General features: G+C 35.5%; 1 protein-coding gene across 9 annotated transcripts in view; it reads right to left on the bottom strand.

Moving 5' to 3' along the window:
* EHBP1 (EH domain binding protein 1) overlaps nucleotides 1–5,000 on the bottom strand; it is a 336,323-nt gene that overhangs the window by 42,909 nt on the left and 288,414 nt on the right. The window lies entirely within an intron of this gene.

Here is a 5,000-nt window from a genome sequence, read left to right as displayed (position 1 = left end):
TTTAAAATAGCTGAGATTACATTTTTGTATTGGAAAAGATCAAGATTACATTTTTCCTTTTAAAAGTAAAACTAAAGGGCTTTAACCTAGGAAGTGTACATATATATCTACTGTCATAAATTGTAAGCTGCTAATATAAAAATAACTACCTTAATTTAGAAGTCAGTCACTGAAATATTAACTAGTTTTATTTTTAACATAACTCAAAAAACCATTTTCAGGTATTCCTAAGTAGCTGGTCCTAGACTGAAAACTACCCTCTGAAGGTTATAATGTTCAAATTTGAGAACCTTACAAAGATTAGTAAATAATGAGATGCTTCTTTTGAAGGGAACCTTGTTTGTATCCTTTTTATTATCCCAGATGGGGATGTTTTACAGTCTGATTTTCATGCATATTACACTGTGATGACCAGGGTAAAGAAATAATGTTAAGAGGCACATGAGCTTGTTGGGTCTCAAATGAGCTAAACAGGTTGGTTAGGTATCTTTTTTGCATAAGAAGTGAATATTGATCTATTTCTTCTGACTTACTAATTATAAATCATAAAACAGTAATGACAGTGTCCAGAGAATTACTAGTAGAACCCCAGGAAAATCAGAAGTTCACCTCTAAGAAAATGAGAGATGAAGCAGGGATCATGTCAGGTGGTATCTGGGAGTCAGGCTCCAGAGCCATCAGACTGGGTTTAACTCCTGCTCTCCCACTTGTAAACTGTATGAATTGGGCAACTAAGTTACTTATGTCTCTTGGCCTCAGTTTCTTCATCTGAAAAAGATGTTTACTAATAGTCCCAATTATTACTAGACCCTATCTCATAGGGCCTTTGTGAGAAACAACAAAATATGTGTAAAGCACTTTCCACAGAGCCAAATACCTAATAAGCATGCAAAAAATATTGGCCATTATTGTCATCTTGATTTTTTTTTGTTTTGTGGGCCCTACTCCCTGCTTTAAAGCAGCTTTAATACTACATTTGATTCCTCAAAGGATGAGGTAAAGAAACACTCTGAAGAATGTGTAGAAAAAAGTTATTTTAATTCATTTTTTCCCTAAGTATATTTCTTATTTTTAAATGGCCAGTTAGGTTTTTGGAATGGATACTCTACAAAAAGCTACAGTATCAGTATTTTTGAGAAGGCTCATGATCCTTTCACTCAGTGCTTACAGATTATAAACTTGCAAGATGCAATTTTATTGTTATTCCCCGCTCAGGAATGTTTTAACTTTCACTCTCAAAATGTAAATAAAACACTGTAACTTAAAAAACTCAAATCATTAGATTAAATTAAAATTACAGTTAAAAAGTTTGATAACCATTAAAAGAAAACATATTGGGAATGGAAAAGAAACACCATTCATTATACTAACACTATTTGTAGCACTATAGTAAAAGGGCCCATCAGCATTTCCATTATAAACTCCATTTTTCATGGGTTACAACACTGCTGGCACAGATCCATTAGCACTATACTTACATAAGAAGTGTCAGCTTGGAATACATACATGTTTCTAACTAATAAGTTTTGCTCTTCCCAAAGAAGTAATCATTACAAAGTTAAAGTACTAGAAACTAAAATACTCCTCCTCAAAAACAGTTATACACACACACACACACACCCACCATTAAGAGCTGAGGAGAAAAAAATTCACTTGTATTTACATAGGGATTTTACAGATCCCAAGGTAAAATGGCCAAAAATAATATGCCTTGAAATATAGTTTTTGTTGTTGTTGTTTTGAGACAGACTTTTGCTCTTGTTGCCCAGGCTGGAGTGCAATGGTGCGATCTTGGCTCACTGTAACCTCCGCCACCCAGGTTCAAGAGATTCTCCTGCCTCAGCTTCCTGAGTAGCTGGGATTACAGGCACCCACCACCACACCTGGCTAATTTTTTGTATTTTTAGTAGAGGTGGGGTTTCACCATGTTAGCCAGGCTGGTCTCGAACTTCAGACCTCAGGTGATCCACCTGTCTCGGCCTCCCAAAGTGCTGGGATTACAGGCGTGAGCCACCATGCCCGGCCTGAAATATAGTTTAAAGGAAAAAAACCCACACACTCCCATACACAGTATGGCTGCTCAGTATTCAAACTATCACTGATTTAGGATTACTGAACAATTTCAGAAGGAACCAAACATATAAATCCCATAGTTGTTCTATCTGTGTCATTGGTGCCCTTTCCCAGCTCCTGCAATTCTCATCCCTGGCACCTCCCCATCTTGTTGTATGAGACTTTTACATTCTTTTCCTACTTTCTTGCTAAGGCCTTCTGCCAACATGCCAGGAGAAATGCCCAGCAATCTGGGCCGCCATCCAGGCCCCACCCATCCTGTCTCCCCCCAGGATGTAAGTAGCTTCAACGTCACAGGGGTGGTGCTTAAAATCCAATATTGCCCAAGCTCTGGGAGCCTAGGACTCAGGTCTAAAATAACTATTAGTGTTATTTAGTTACATTTGGAATTAACAGGTTTCCGTGGGTTTGTCTGGCTTGTAGACACTTACAACAGTGTGTCTTTTGGAAAATGTATTCTGAATTCTACCTAAACCTCACAACTCATTTAAAATTGAGTACAATATTACCATATGATTCAGAAATTCCAACCCTAGGTATATACCCAAAAGAAATGAAAACAGAGATTCAGACAGATACTTGTACACAAATGTTCATAGTAGCTAAAAGTGGACACAACCCAAATATCCATCAACAGATGAATGAATAAACAAATGTGGTATAAACATACAATATAATATTATTCAACCATAAAAAAGAATGAAGTACTGGTACATGCTACAACATGGATGAACCTTGAAGATATGTTAAGTGAAAGAAGCCAAACACAAAAGGACAAATATCGTTTGATTCCACTTACAGGAAATAACTACAATAAAGCAAACTCATAGAAAAAGTAGATTTAAAATTCCCAGGGGACTGGGGGAGAAGAAAATAGAAAGTTATTGCTTAGTGAGAATAGAATTCGTGTTTAGGGTGATGAAAAACTTCTGGAAATACACAACGGTGATGACTATACAACACTGTGAATGTACCAAATGCTACAGAATTGTGCACTTTCAAATGGTTAATTTTATATTATGTGAATTTCAAATCAGCAAAAAACCTGAATATAGTCAATTATCTACAAGTATATAAAAACTGAAATAGCAGATTAAAGTATATTTGTTCTGTAAAGAAGATGTAGTGAGGAAAGAAGACTGAGTCAAGAGCTAGAAAACCTGAAAACTTGGGTTCAAGCCCTAACTCCACCATTCCTAATGAGATCATCTTAAGTGAGTCATTTCCCCTGTCTGAGCCTTAGTCTCATCATATAAAAAACACGGGCACTATCTGCTCTCCTTAATTCCAGGCTGAGAATCAGAAAGTACACTGAAATGTCTAACATACCAAAAAAAGGCATTATAATAAATAAAAAGTTGGAATGAATTGGAACCCAAAAAGGAAAAGGATGAATGCATGCTTTCACTTTCTAACATCTTATCTCTTACTTTAGATACTAGGTTTTAGGCAAATCTTAAAACATTATTTGTGTTGGAGGAGGTTTAAAACAGTCTAGGATGATTCTTGGAGCTTATGAAGTTGGGAGACCAAATCAGTTTTGGTCTAAATCTGCAGAAGCAAATCCAGTTAGGATCAGATTCTGTCACGTGAAGTAAGAAACAAAATAAGCTCCAAAGGATTCTAGATTTAACCTGTATTCTGTGACTGTCTCTCAGATTATAAAGCATCTATGGTTGGAATGGGGCCATTTCAAAGCTTCACTAGTGATATGTTGGGTAGGAAGGAGAAATTGAGTCTATTTTGGTTAGAACCCTCAATAAATCAGGCTCCAAGTGCTAAAGGGGGAGAGGAAACAGGATTTATAGCTTTTTCACTAGTGGCACAAGTCTTCTTGTATAGTAACATTGAATTTATCCAACACAACCAGGGAAGGTGGTTAAGTTCCATTTGTTTGGAAAATAAAAAAGGAAATGTGTCTCCTTAAAATATTTACAGGAAATAGTTGAAAATATATTACAAATATTACTCAGTCTAGTAATTATATGTTTAATAAAGGTAACGTAGCTAATATTTTCAAAATCCCTAAGAAACCCAAGAAAAAATGCAAATATAAAACAATACATTGGTTTATGGATCCATGCTGAATCCATACAAGTATACAGGTGTAAGACTGAACATGCATGTAACTTGTTAGGGGATTGATATACATGGTCTACATATTCTGGTGTAGCAAGAAGGATTATGTATGACAGGGTTCTGGTAGCCTGAATTCTAATCTAAAGTCTACCATGTGGTGATCTGTTTGACCTTGAACATTTCCTATGCCTCTGTCCCCTCACCTATATAATGAGAAGATTAAGTAATAGTTTTTTAAAAAGTATTTTTGGTTTCAAATTTTAAGCAGTAGAACCTTTTCTTCAAATAAACTGTTTCAAAAAGCCCACTATTTCAGATAAATAAACTCAGAGCCACTCTATTTGAAGTAAGGTAAGGAATCCAGATGCCTGTCTACTTTCTGCTCCCTTATTTTCTGGCAAGTCCCTGAGGTGCCTCTGAAGAAGATTTAGGACTCCACAGAATACAGTATGAAATCCACTGTCCCAGATAAAGCCTAAGGTTCCTTCCTGTTCTAATATGTTCTGATTTCACTAATCTATGCATTTTCAAATATCCCATATAAATGCTTATTTTTGGAGAAGTTCTTTTATTTTGAATACATTTTTGGAAAATAGACAAGAAAAAGTTCAGGAAAGCTTTCCAATCCTAAATCATGCTAATCTACTTTATTTTAACACTGCCACACAATTAAAGCAATTAATTAGATTACAGGAATGAATTTTCCACTTGTATTTTTTGATTTTTTTCTTAATATAACTTATAATTTGGTATGAATGATTTATTTCACATTTTAATATCTTTGTAGGGGTAACATTTTACACACACACACACACACACACACACACACACACACACACACACACACA

The sequence above is a fragment of the Piliocolobus tephrosceles genome, chromosome 15, assembly GCF_002776525.5.
Source record: "Piliocolobus tephrosceles isolate RC106 chromosome 15, ASM277652v3, whole genome shotgun sequence".
Taxonomy (NCBI): Eukaryota; Metazoa; Chordata; class Mammalia; order Primates; family Cercopithecidae; genus Piliocolobus; species Piliocolobus tephrosceles.
This window is presented reverse-complemented; position numbering and strand designations above follow the sequence as displayed.